Below are 14,898 nucleotides of genomic sequence, written 5' to 3' on the forward strand. Positions count from 1 at the left end.
CACGTTGCTGAGGGTCTGGATTGCTTTGAGCAATGGAGATGTGATTCCACTGGGACCTTTTAAGAAGGGTAGAGAATACCTCCCAGAACAGTCTACCTAAAGGACAGAAGACAGACAAACATTCAACGCTTCTGTCTCCCATTAGTTGAGGGGAACACTGCACTTCTGAGCTGCACTAGCCCAGGGCCTGGAGGGCTCTCCGAGCCTTAGAGAAAGCCTGGGACTGTCACCTGAAATCACAGGTGGGCTGAGGGGTTGGGATGTGGGCCCCATGGTGTCTGGTTCTCTGGGCAATTGTGATAACTTCCTAATTAGTCTTCCTACCTCTGTATCTTTGTCACCGATCCACCCTACATACAATGTCAGCTTAATCGTCCTCAAGAACAGCTCTTATCATGTACTCCTCTGCTTGAAAATCTTCAATATCTCTCCTTGACATCCTGGAGAAAAGATAAACTCCTTGGGATGGCATTCCAGATCCCTGTAAGCTGACTGCAAACTCTTTAACCTCTCAGGAAACCTGGCGCCAACAATGTTATCGGCTGCTCCTTGAATGCTTCCCGACACTTCCAGCTCTTACCTTTGGCCATGCTCTCCCCTCTGCCTGGAGAGCTTTTTCCTCCTCTTCTCTAGATTTTGAAATCCTGTCCACCCTCAAGGGAAAGTTCAAATGTCACTGTATTAGTTTTCTATTGCTGTGTAACAAATTAACTCAGTGGTTTAAACCAACAGCCATTTATTACCTCCCAGCTCTGTAGGTCTGATGTCTGAGCAGCCTCAACGGGGTCCTCGGCTCAGGGTCTCACATGCTGGAAACCAAGGTGTCAGCTGGGGTGGGCTTTTATCTGGAGGCTCTGGGGTAGACTCTGCTTCCCAGCTCACCCAGACTGTTGGCTGAATTCTGTTCCTTAAGCTGTAGAAAGAAAGTCTTTTTTCTTGCTGCCTGTTGGCTGGGGTTGCTCTGAGCTCCTAGAGGTTGCTCTCGGCTCCTTCCACGTGGCCCCCTCCATCTCAGCGACAGAGAACCTCCCTTGAGTCAAATTCCCCTCACATTTTTAAGTTTTCTTCTTCTAGAAGATTCATGTGATTAGACCGGGCCCACCTGGATAAGCTCCCTTTTGCCAAATAAGGTAACATAATCACGGGAATAATATCTCAGCATATTCACAGGTTCTGCCCATACTCAAGGGGGATGATATTATATAAGGGTGAGGGTCACTGGGAGTCATTCTTAGAATTCTGCCCACCATACCACCTCTTCCAGAAGGCCTCTTCTGATCCCTTCTAAGGAGAGCTATCTCGTTCCTCTGCACCTCACAGCGCGTTGTGGAAATGAATTCATTGTGTCTGCACTGGAGTTACCGTGATCTGTTCTCCTCTCTCCACAGAGAATAAGAACCCATTGGTCTTGCTTACCTCCCATTTGTCCTTCATAGTCTTGGTTCCTCAAAGTCCCTGAATTACTTTTGTGCCAGAATATATTTTGGTATTGTACTATATTTAAATACAGAAAGACCCATGAAGGACAAAACCTTAAAATGTTAAAAAAAAAAATGTACAGAGCCATGAAATAAATGAAGTTCTATAGAAAAGGAAGTTCTTGAATATAATTTTTACAAGAGCTTTCCATGACATTTTTAGTTATGTCTTCTTGGTGGGTTAAGTATGAAATATCCCTCTTTGTTCCTTTTACTGCTATTTCCTTAAATTCTGTAATGTTTTTATTAAGGTATTAATTTTCTTTTTATAGGTAGTAAGCTGTATGTCCTATAAAGAACATTTAGTTGGAATTTTAAAATCCAGTCTAAGAGTCTGTCTCTTATTTGGTGTGTTTTACCATTTACATTTATCATGATTACCAATATAAGTAGACTTGAAACTGCCATCCAATTTTGTTTTCTTTTTTCCATGCTTGTATTTACTACTTTCTTTCTTCTTTCCTGCCTTCTGTTGAGTTGATAAAATTTTCTTCATGCTACTTATTAAAATTCTGGGTGTAATTTTGTGACTACCTTAATTATTTTTTTTAATTTTTTATTTATTATTTATTTATTATTTTTATTTTTGGCTGTGTTGGGTCTTCGTTTCTGTGTGAGGGCTTTCTCCACTTGCGGCGAGTGGGGGCCACTCTTCATTGCGGTGTGCGGGCCTCTCACTATCGCGGCCTCTCTTGTTGCGGAGCACAGGCTCCAGACGCTCAGGCTCAGTAGTTGTGGCTCACGGGCCCAGTTGCTCCGCGGCATGTGGGATCTTCCCAGACCAGGGCTCGAACCCGTGTCCCCTGCATTGGCAGGCAGATTCTCAACCCCTGCGCCACAAGGGAAGCCCCTGTGACTACCTTAATTTTTAACGTGCATCCCTAGTATTTTTTCTAATAAAGTTTGAAGTTAATCAGTATTTATATCCTCTTCTTGCATGAGGCAAGAATTTAGTGTCTTTCTTGCAAACTCTATTCCCATACGTAGCCTGATATTGGTATTTGTTTTTGTTTGTCTTTAAACATGCAAAAGCTATTTTATTATTACTATTAATGATTTAGGTTTAGATGTATTACCATATATTACCAGTTTCTCTGTTCACTCTTATTCTTCATATTCTACATCTTCCTTTATTCTTTTTTTTTTTTTTAATTAATTAATTAATTTATTTATGGCTGCGTTGGGTCTTTGTTGCTGCACGCAGGCTTTCTCTGGTTGTGGCAAGCGGGGGCTACTCTTTGTTGCGGTGCGCGGGCTTCTCATTGTGGTGGCTTCTCTTGTTGTGGAGCAGAGGCTCTAGGCGTGCAGGCTTCAGTAGTTGTGGCATATGGGCTCAGTAGTTGTGGCGCACGGGCTTAGTTGCTCCGCGGCATGTGGGATCTTCCCAGACCAGAGATCGAACCCGTGTCCCCTGCAATGGCAGGCGAATTCTTAACCACTGCGCCACCAGGGAAGCCCCTCTTCTTTTATTCTTTTGCATCCTTTGGAAATTTTTCAGTGAGAATAGTTCGGCAGTAAACTTTCTAAGTTATTGTACATTTAAAAGAATTTACTTTTTTGTTTTGTTTTTTAATTTTTTATAACACAAAATTTCAAACAAAGGCGGAGAGTTTTTTTGTGTTATAATCTTTCATGTGTTCATCACAACTTTAACAACTCTCAATGCATGGCCAACATCATTTCCTCTGTGTATCTTCACCTACTTACACTCACTTCCACAGACTACTGATTATTTTGAAGCAAATTCCACATTATTATTAAACTGAAGACAAACAATAATTCCTTAGAGTCATCAAATATCCAGTCAGTGTTTAAATTTCCCAATTCTCCCTTTTTTAACTCTCTCTCTGTAGTTTGATATTCCAATCAGTATTCATATATTGTGATAGTAATATGTCTCTTGTCTCATTTATCATGGGTTCTCTCTTTCTCTTTCTCTCCCACACTTTTTTCTTTGCAATGTAGTTTTAAGGACATGGGACCCTTTGACCTATAGAGTTTCCCACAGTGTGGGTTTCACTGATTGTTTTTCTTGGATGTCACCTAACCTGTTCTTCCATGCCCTGTATTTCCTGTAAGTCAGTAGTTAGCTCAGAGGCTTGACCTTCTAGGTTCAATTGATTTTAGCAATGACTTATATGCAGAATATATAAATAATTCTCAAAACTCAATAATACAAACAACTGAATTTTAAAAATGGATAAAAGATTTAAATAGACACTTCACTAAAGAAGATATATAGTTGGCATGAAAAGACCCTCAACATCAATAGTCACTAGTTATTTGTATTTTAAATACAAACAAATACCACAACAAGATACCCCTATCTAATTAGCGGTCCAATTAGGATGACTAACATGAAAAAGAGTGACCATACCAAGTGTTGGTGAGGATGTGGAGGAATTAGAACTCTCATACACTGCTGGTGGGACTCTCATGCACTTTGGAAAACAGTTTGGCCCTTTTTTTAAAAAGTTAAACATACACCTCTTATATGACCAAGCCATTCCACTCCCAGTTATTTACCCAAGAGAAATGAAAACATGTGTCTATACAAAGACTTGTATACTAATGTTTATAACAGCTTTATTTGTAATAGCCCCAAACTGGGAACAACCCAGATTTCCATTAACAGATTAATGGATAAACAAATTGTGGTGTAACCAGACAATGGAATACTACTTAACCAAAACCGCAACAAAGAAATTGGGATAAAATATTGATACACATAAAAACAGAGATGAGTCTCATAATTATTCAGAGTGGAAGAAGCCAGACAACCTCCCAAAAGTACACACTGTATGATGCCGTCTATAGAAAACTCTAGAAAAGGCAAGCTAACTCTGTACTGACAGAAATCAGGTTGGTAGCCACGTGGGGAGGAAGGGGGAAAGGGAGAGGAAGGAGGTAGAGATTATAAAGGGGCACAAAGAAGCTTTTGAGGGTGATGGATATGTTTATTATCTTTTTTTTTTTTTTCTTTTTTTTTTTAGCATTTTCTTTTTTTTTCAAATTTTATTTACTTATTTTATTTATGGCTGTGTTGGGTCTTCGTTTCTGTGCGAGGGCTTTCTCTAGTTGCGGCAAGCGGGGGCCACTCTTCATCGCGGTGTGCGGGCCTCTCACTATCGCGGCCCCTCTTGTTGCGGAGCACAGGCTCCAGACATGCAGGCTCAGTAATTGTGGCTCATGGGCCCAGTTGCTCCATGGCATGTGGGATCTTCCCAGACCAGGACTCGAACCCGTGTCCCCTGCATTGGCAGGCAGATTCTCAACCACTGCGCCACCAGGGAAGCCCCTGTTTATTATCTTGATTGCGGTGACAATTTCAGGGATTTGCATATATGTTAAAACTTATCAACGGTACACTGTAAATATTGCAGTTTTTAGCATGTCAATCATATCTCAATATAGTTGGCAGAATAATGGCCCCCCCAGAACCAGTGGATATATTACATGGCAAAAAGGAATTAAGGCTGCAGATGGAATTAAAGTTGCTAATCGGCTGACCTTAGAATAGGGAAATTATCCTGGGTTATATGGGTGGGCCCAATGAAATCACAAGGGTCCTTAAAAGTGACAACCCTTTAAATATTTGAAGACTTTTCTTAGCATTTTATTATGGAAAAATTTAAACTTATACAAATAACAACTTATTAACAAGTTATACAAATAATTTGTTATAAAATACAAATAACGTCGAACCCTGGTCCGGGAAGATCCCACACGCTGCAGAGCAACTAAACCCATGAGCCACAACTACTGAGTCTGCGCTTTAGAGCCCACAAGCCACAACTATTGAGCCCGTGTGTCACAACTACTGAAGCCTGCGTACCTAGAGCCCATGCTCCGCAACAAGAGAAGCCACCGCAATGAGAAACCCGCGCACTGCAATGAAGAGTAGCCCTGCTCGCTGCAACTAGAGAAAGCCCACGTGCAGCAACAAAGACCCAACGCAGCCAAAAATAAATTAAAAAAAACCAAAAACAGAAAAAAACATATATAGAGAACAATATAGTGAATTCCCATGCACCCATCACTTACCTTTAACCATTATCTACTTCAGGCAAATCTCATTTCAATTATACCCTCATCTACTCCTGCCATCCTTTATTATTTTAAGCAAAAGCCAGATATCATATCATTCTATCTATAGCTATTTCAACATGTATAACTAGAAGATAAGGACTTAAAAAAAAAGATAGCCACAATAGTATCATTATCACTCTTAAATCTGTAATAATCTCATGATATCATCAATTATCCAATAACTTACTCTTAAGTGATAGTTTGGTTGAGCATATAAACTTTTTTTTTTTGTTCTGAAAACAATTCACATAAAAAGACTTTTCTGGTTTTTTATTTTTTAAACATCACACACTTGGAAGAGGAGTATATAGTTTCACCTCTAAGTTGCATGTGTGACAAATTTTGTGCATATGATAATTAGGAAAACGGCTTGGGACTTCCCTGGTGGCCCAGTGGTTAAGAATCCCCCTGCCAATGTAGGGGACACGGGTTTGAGCCCTGGTCCAGGAAGATCCCACATGCTGTGGAGCAGCTAAGCCTGTGTGCCACAACTACTGAAGCCCGTGTGCCTAGGAGAAGCCAGGCTCTGCAACAGGAGAAGCCACCACAATGAGAAGCCCGTGCATTGCAATGAAGAGTACCCCCGCTCGCTGCAACTAGAGAAAGCCTGTGCGTAGCAACGAAGACCCAACGCAGCCAAAAATAAATAAATTAAAAAAAAAAAAGATGGCTCACTTGGAAAGATGAGGAACCTTGTTCACTTTGGTGTATGGTAAAAACTTTATCCAGACTTGCAAAACAAAAATGTTAGGGGTTTCCCTGGTGGCGCAGTGGTTGAGAATCTGCCTGCCAATGCAGGGAACACGGGTTTGAGCCCTGGTCTGGGAAGATCCCACGTGCCGCAGAGCAACTAGGCCCGTGAGCCACAAGTACTGAGCCTGCGCGTCTGGAGCCTGTGCCCCGCAACAGGAGAGGCCGCGATAGTGAAAGGCCCGCGCACCGCGATGAAGAGTGGCCCCCGCTTGCTGCAACTAGAGAAAGCCCTTACACAGAAACGAAGACCCAACACACCCAAAAATAAATAAATAAAAATAAAAATCCTTCCCTCTACTAAAAAAAAAAAAAAAAAAAGCAACAAGGTGCCCCTGAGCTCAGTACTCAGACCTCTTTAAAAACAAAAAAAAAAACCAAAAAAAACCCCCCAATAATGTTAAAATTTATTTATGTATTTTTAAAATTATTATTATTATTATTTTAATTTATGTATTTTTGGCTGCCTTGGGTCTTCGTTGCTGTGCACAGGCTTTCTCTAGTTGTGGTGAGCGGGGGCTACTGTTCTTTGCGGTGCACGGGCTTATCATTGCGGTGGCTTCTCTTGTTGTGGAACATGGGCTCTAGGTGCATGGGCTTCAGTAGTTGTGGCTCGCGGGCTCAGTAGATGCGGCACGTGGGCCCCAGAGCGCGTGGGCTTCAGTAGTTATGGCTCGCGGGCTCTAGAGCGCAGGCTCAGCAGTTATGGCGCACGGGCTTAGTTGCTCTGCGGCATGTAGGATCTTCCCGGACCGGGGCTCGAACCCGTGTCCCCTGCATTGGCAGGCGGATTCTTAACCACTGCACCACCAGGGAAGCCCCTATTTTTTTATTTTTAAAAATTCTATTGATGTAATAATATTCAAATTTAAATCTAACTCCTTTACAGAGTTCAGTTAGATAAAAATGTCATTTTTAATCCAGTGAATGTTTATTTTTGCAAATGTTTTATTATCACTTAATTGTTAATTCCATTTCTTATAATCTGATGGAAACTATTTGTATGATTTTATACCATTTACAAAGTGTTTCTACATCCGTAGCAGGTATTTCCCCAGGCTCTTCAACCTCTGGAGACGCTCAGACTGTGATATGATAATAAATCTGCTATTCCCTGGGGCCATCTTGCACACCACCACAGTGGGGTGCCCTCGTGTCCCCAAATTATCTTGGTATGTAGTGCCGCTCCTGCTGCTGAAAGCATCTGTCTTTGCAGCTACAACACCTACACCCAGAGGCTCTGCTGCCCTCTCCACAGCCCCTCTGTGCGGAAAGCACCTGCGCTCTGAGTCACAGCGAGCGAGCAGCTAGATGACCTCATTTCAACCTTCTTGTTACCTGCTCGGGTCCTAGTACAGAGCTGACCACATCTTACATATCTTATCTTAGTCCTGAGCCATTGTGGTCACTAGGGACCAGATTCTGTTCTCTTTCCCTCTTCCGGGTGGCCAGTCTCCTCACTGAATTTCGCTAGGTCACTCGCTCTTTCCTGAAAAGCACCTTTTCCTTTTTTTCTCACTTCTCGCCAGCTGCTGGTTCTAGAGTTGAGTCAGACATTTTGACCTAAGTCTTATGTTTCTCGGTGAGGTTTCACTTCACCTATAGAGTAATATCTGATCCCCACAGCAATCCCATGAGGTAGGAAAAGCAGGCACGATTATCCTCATTTAAAGACAAAACCGAGGCTTAGAAAGAGTCAAGTAGGGCTTTGAGGGAGCATAAACCTGTGAAGGAACGGCTGGGATCAGAGACTGAGGTAAGACTAGAGAGCCGCTTTGCTTGGGGCATGAAGGACCTGAGGAAGACGGTCACAGAACCAACCGGGCGTGGGAGCCGGGAGCGACAGGGCTCCCAGACAGAGACATTCAGATTTTCCCAGAGGGTTTGCTCTGTATAATGAACACCAACAGCCAGTGGTCTAGGGTGGGGAAGGTCTGACTTTGATACTATGTAAAAGTACATGTAGCCCCCTTATTGAATGCTTACCAGGACCAGGTTCTGGGCTAAATCTTTTACGTATACTACCTCCTTTGATTCTCACAATAGCTTGAGAGAGTGAAATAATATTTTCCTCATTTTACAGCTGAGGAAACAGAGGTTTCCAGAGGTTTAAATAACTTGTCCAATGCCACACAGCTATTTAGTGGCAGAGGTGGCTTTCAGTATGGTCCTGTGTGACACTGAGTCCGTGATTCTAGCCACTCTGCTGTATTTTCTACAAGGACCGAAGTTCTTAAACACCAAGTAGGCTTTATTTCAGGGGCAGAGTTAGACAGGTGAACCCAGATTGTCTCTAGTTAAAGAAACTAATTTTCTCCTGCCCGTGGCTGAGAAACATTTATTAACAGAGACTCAGCGGCTCTTTGATTTCTTGACAAATCAATCTGTTGCTGCCCTGCAGTTCTTGGTACCCAAGAACCAACATGCTTGGTCGAGGTTTTCCTTTAGCTTGTGGAAAGCACTTCTATTTATTATTGTCCCATACCCCCCTTTCTTTTTTTAAAAAATGAAACTTACTGGGGCTTCCCTGGTGGCGCAGTGGTTGAGAGTCTGCCTGCCAATGCGGGGGACACGGGTTCGAGCCCTGGTCTGGGAGGATCCCACATGCCGCGGAGCGACTGGGCCCGTGAGCCGCAGTTGCTGAGCCTGCGCGTCTGGAGCCTGTGCTGCGCGACAAGAGAGGCCGCGATAAGGAGTGGCCCCCGCTTGCCGCAGCTGGGGAGGGCCCTCGCACGGAGACGAGGACCCAACGCTGCCATAAATGAATAAATAAATGAAATTAAAAAAAAAGAAAATACATGTTACAATATGGATAAACCTTGAAAACTTAAAAAAAAAAAAAAGTAACTCAAAATAGGTCATGGACCTAAGTGTAAAAGATAAAATTATAAATTTTCTAGAAGAAAACATGGGAGAAAAATCTTTGAAACCTTGTGTTAAGCAAGATGTCTTAGGACACAGAAAGCACAAAACATAAAAAAAAACATGATAAACTGAACTTCATCAAAATTAGAATTTCTCCTCTTTGAAAGACACCATTAAGAAAATGAAATGACAAGCCACATAATGGGAGAAAATAGTCTCAATGCACATGTCTGTCAAAGGACATTTCCCCAGAATATACAAGAAATTCTTACAACTCAATAATCATAAGACGAACAACCTAGTTAAAGATGGGCTAAAGACTTGGACAGATACTTCACAAAAGAAAATATACAAATGGCCAATAGCATGAGAAGATGCCTACCATAAGTCATCGGACAATACCAAGTGTTCTCAAATACGTGGATCAACTGGAACTCTCATACGGTGCTGGCAGGAGTGTAAAATGGTCTAACCACTTTGGAAAAGAGTTTGGCAATTTTTTATAAAGGTAAACACACAGTAACCAAATGACCCAGCAATTCTATTGCTAGATATTTATTTGCCAAAGGTAAATGAAAATACATGATCAGAAAAAGACTTATGAATGTTCACAGCAGGTTTATTCATAATAGCCAGATCAGGAAACAGCCCAAATATTCATCAACAGGTGAAGGGATTGCTGGAGTAGGACATTCTGTGTACCTGGATACAGAGGAGAGGCCCAGCCCTTTAAGACTGAGATTTCTTTGGGACAGGGCTGTGCAGTTAAATCCAGGCTAACTTGCCTTAAAATGGGCTCATTTGACCCAGCAAGGTATTAGCAAAACTCGTTGCTCTTGGATTCACATGTGGTGTTTCATTTCGATAAGGTTTTCTGCCCTCTTTGTCTATGACAGTTTGCCTGGCAACTTGAGCCTGCCCTGCCCACAATTTGGCCCTCTGCCACTTACCTTATGATGACTATCTCAATAACAACTCCTGTCTGAACCTACCACCCCCTCCCATATGCGCACTGGTTTAATCACACCTGACCAGCCAACCCAGCATGGTCTCCTGCAGAACCTCTCGCCATGATGGTTCCTGCCTGCCAAGAGTTCTTCTGTTGGAGCCTCCAGAAGTAGGGGCCCTCCAGACTGAGTAGTTCTCTGCTGGCACCCGTGAGAAGCAGGAAGAATTTTGGACATTAAGCTTATCTGAGCTCCTAATCTGAAGTATTAGAGCTGCCTCCCATCACCCCCAGGGGATTTCAGTCCAAGATAAGAACTGCAGATGCATAATGGGCTGAAGTTAAGCTCAGGGTTAGATGAAACTGGGTTTGATAGAGCTTGTGCAATACAATGCTTTGTTTGTCTTCTTAGCTCCTCTCTTAGGGAAGCCTTTCTGTTTGCAAGACTTCTATTCTGACTTTTGATTTGATATGTTACTTTTTCTTTGGATTTTGGATTTTCTTTGGATTTTTTTCAAGTTAACTTAAAAACACAGTCAGTGATGACAATATGTAGAACATTCGATTTGTCCCTTTAGGTGATTAGTTTAGTTGTAGAGTGCGGGCTTTGGCTGTAGGCAGAGCTAGATTTGACTGTCGTCTGTGTTATTTATTGGCTGTCTGACTTGGGGTAAGACCCCCTGCTCTAGTCACTCTGGCTTTCCTTTTGCTCATTGAACATGCCAGGCTCACGTCTCCCTCAGGGTTTTTGCATGTGCTCTTTCCTCTGCCTGGGACCCTCTTCATCCAAATCTTCTGAGGATAGTTTCTTCTTGTTATCCAGATCTCAGTTCAAATATCATCTCTTCAGACAGAACTTTCCTGACCACCATTTCTAAAGTACCTACCCCACTCCAGTCACTGTTACATCATCGTATTTTAACTTCTTCACAGCACTTGTCCTATTTACTTGTTTATCATCTGCATCCTCTATTAGAACAAAAACTTCTAGACAGCAGAGCAGGACCTTATCCATCTTCTTCACCGCTATATCCCTAGAGCTTAGACTTGTACCTGCACATACATAATACACCCTTAGTAAATACTTATTGAATGAATTAATGAGTTAGCATCTCTAAGCCTTAGTTTCTCCATCTGTAAAATGGAGATTTCAGTACCTCCTTATACAGTTAGTGCAGATCATACAAGAAAAGGTTTGTAAAGGGCTTAGCATGGTGTGGGCATGGTGCTATAAATGGTGGGCCTAGTTATTATTATTTCTGCCTACATTTCCTCCTTCCCCAGTTTCTAAGCTTGTCAAGGGCACAGATCAAGTCTTATTTGTATATTTCATATTGCTATGCACATAGTAGACACTCAATAAAAGTTTATTTATTTATTGGCCATGGCGTGCAGCATGCGGGATCTCAGTTCCCTGACCAGGGGTCGAACCCGTGTCCTCTGCATTAGGAGTGCAGTCTTTAATTAATTAATTAGTTAATTAATTAGTTTATTTATTTATTTATTTTTGGTTGCCTTGGATCTTCGTTGCTGCACACAGGCTTTCTTAAGTTAGGTCAAGCAGGGGCTACTCTTCGTTGCAGTGTGTGGGCTTCTCATTGTGGTGGCTTCTCTTGTTGCGGAGCACGGGCTCTAGGTGTGCGGGTTTCAGTAGTTGTGGCACGTGGGCTCAGTAGTTGTGGCACACGGGCTCTAGAGCGCAGGCTCAGTAGTTGTGGCGCATGGGCTTAGTTGCTCTGCGGCATGTGGGATCTTCTCGGACCAGGGATCGAACCCGTGTCCCCTGCATTGGCAGGAGGATTCTTAACCACTGTGCCACCAGGGAAGTGCAGGAGTGCAGAGTCTTAACCACTGGACCACCAGGGAAGTCCCAAAACTTAGTTTAAATGAAATTAAATTTCCTTCCAGTTAACCAGGGCTTCAAATAAATGAAATAGAAAATACACCCACTTGGGACTTCCCTGGTGGTCCAGTGGTTAAGAATCCACCTTCCAATGCAGGGGACACGGGTTGGATCCCTGCTCGGGGAACTAAGATCCCACATGCCACGGGTCAGCTAGGCCCTCATGCCACAACTGCTGAGCCTGCGTGCCATAACTAGAGAGCAGCCCACACGCGGCAACCAAAGATCCTGCATGTCACAACTAAGACCCGATGCAGCCAAAAAATAAATAAATAAATAAATTAAATAAATATTTTTTTAAAAAAGAAAATACACCCACTTCAGGTAAGCTCACCTGTTTTATTTTTTGTTTTTGTTTTTGTTTGGTTTTTTGGTAAACTCATCTTTTAGACTCTGCTCCTGAGCCCTCCTCCCTATGAGGGCTTTCCAGATTGTCCCAACCTGGGGAGGGTCAGGGGATTAGGTAACAGTTCCCCATGCGGACTTCAACCAGAGCACCTGTACTTGTGATTTCACACATGCACTCATAAGGACGTTTTCCTCTACTAGGCTGCATGTGCTCTGAACCTTACTTATCTTTATATCCTCACTGGCTGGTCCCGTGCCTCCAGGCATTTGGTGTAGAAGTGTTGAAGGAAAGGAGAGCATAAAGGAAAGTGGCATATGGGGAGTTCCCTGGTGACCTAGTGGTTAGGACTCCGGGCTTTCACTGCTGTGGCCCTGGGTTCAATCCCTGGTTGGGGAACTGAAATCCTGCAAGCTGTGGGGCCTGGCCAAAAAAAACTACCTGGGCTCAAATCCTAGCTTCTGCCACTCACCCACTGCCTGAACGAACCCACAGGCTTCAGACAAGTCACTTAACCTCCCTGTGCCTCAGGCCCCTCATTTGTAAGACAGAATAACAGAAGCACCAACCTCACAATTACTGTAGCAATCAACAGATTCCCTACACATAGCAGAAATCTAAAAATAGTGCCTTCAGACTTCCCTGGTGGCGCAGTGGTGAAGAATCCAACTGCCAATGCAGGGGACACAGGTTCGATCCCTGGTCCGGGAAGATCCCACATGCCGCGGAGCAACTAAGCCCGTGAGCCACAGCTACTGAGCCTGCGCTCTAGGGCCCGCGAGCCACAACTACTGAGCCTGCCCGCTGCAACTACTGAAGCCCACGCGCCTAGAGCCCGTTCTCCGCAACAAGAGAAGCTACCACAATGAGAAGCCCACGCACCGCCATGAAGAGTAGCCCCCGCTCGCCACAACTAGAGGAAGCCCGTGCACAGCAACGAAAACCCAACACAGCCAAAAATAAATAAATAAATAAATAAAAAGAGTGCCTTCAATTCTATATGTGTACCTCATTTCACATAGATATGCCCCAGAATGTTCTTGGTTCATAGTAGACATTCAGTAGTATTTATTGAATTAAACAGAAAAGCTGTGTGTAAATTGAAATTTAAGGGTAAATAAAAGCATATTTAAACAGACTAGAAGAACTTGCTATAGTCAGTCCCATAAGCACGCCTTCATCGATTGGCTTTTTTCAATTGCATATTTATTCTATTAGATGCAGTAAATGTGAAGTATATTTGAGATGAGATTTATACTTTTCTCCCAAATCAATTACAAACACTTTCAGAGAGCAAATTACTTTAAGAAAAAACAAACAAACAAACTTCAGTGGTTACAGCTTGGGGACTCATTAATTTGAAGTGAAAATTCTCTCCAACAAGATTATACTCTCCTTTTTCAGTTTTACAGTCTTCTAAGTTTACCTTCTCTGTGGACCTTTCTTAAGTTTCCTCTGGGCCTTAACTAGAGCAGTAAAAACTGAGTTCAGCTAAGACTTTTAGAAATGTTAGAAATGAGTGTTCTCAACTGTCAGTTAATAACTAACTTGAGTGTCACACATAATTGTTACTGGAAGTGAGTTGCGGACTCCACATAAATGGGTTTTAAATGACAGTATCGAAAATCTGATTTGTTTCTCCTTTTCTAATTGCTTATCTTTAGCTATGGGCATGGGCATGGGCATGGGCGGGGGGGGGGGAATATATAGTAGCAACATGATTGCATTTATGTAATACTTAATTGATGATGATGATGAAACATTGTGTGCTCGCCTAAAAGGAATATCAAGAACTTTAAGAATTGGTCCTTTCCCCAAAGGAACTTTGGCCATGTATGTGAAACCACAGTGTTTTTCACAGGCACTCTCATTTTTTTCTTTTTTTTGGCTGCGTTGGGTTCCTCTAGTTGTGGGGAGCGGGGGCTACTCTTCGTTGTGGTGCGCGGGCTTCTCATTGTGGTGGCTTCTCTTGCTGCGGAGCATGGGCCCTAGGTACGCGGGCTTCAGTAGTTGCGGCACGTGGGCTCAGTAGTTGTGGCTCGCAGGCTCTAGAGCGCAGGCTCAGCAGCCGTGGCACACGGCCTAGTTGCTCTGTGGCATGTGGGATCCTCCCGGACCAGGGATCGAACCCGTGTCGCCTGCACTGGCAGGAGGATTCCTAACCACTGCGCCACCAGGGAAGCCCCTTCACAGGCACTCTTGAAAAATATTTGAATAAAGCCCCGGTTTAAAAATGGTTTTAAATGGTTTTGAACTGACTAGAACTCAGTTCATTCTGATCTAACATGGTGTATTTTAACAGAGACCAGGAGGAAATACATGTATATTCCTCACAGTGAAATCAAAACCCCTTTGCACTGGGGAGAACAAAGCCACAGCAGGCTCTGTTGATGGCCAACGGCCTTTGTGACACCTCGGCACTTGAAAGTGTCCATTTTCAGTATTTCAGGCTAGACTTCTCTTGCTTGCTAACAGTGAAGCCTCAGTTTAACTTTCTGAAGTAACATCAGGTAGACTGTCT

This window comes from Balaenoptera musculus, chromosome 1 (genome assembly GCF_009873245.2).
Source record: "Balaenoptera musculus isolate JJ_BM4_2016_0621 chromosome 1, mBalMus1.pri.v3, whole genome shotgun sequence".
NCBI classification, from domain to species: domain Eukaryota; kingdom Metazoa; phylum Chordata; class Mammalia; order Artiodactyla; family Balaenopteridae; genus Balaenoptera; species Balaenoptera musculus.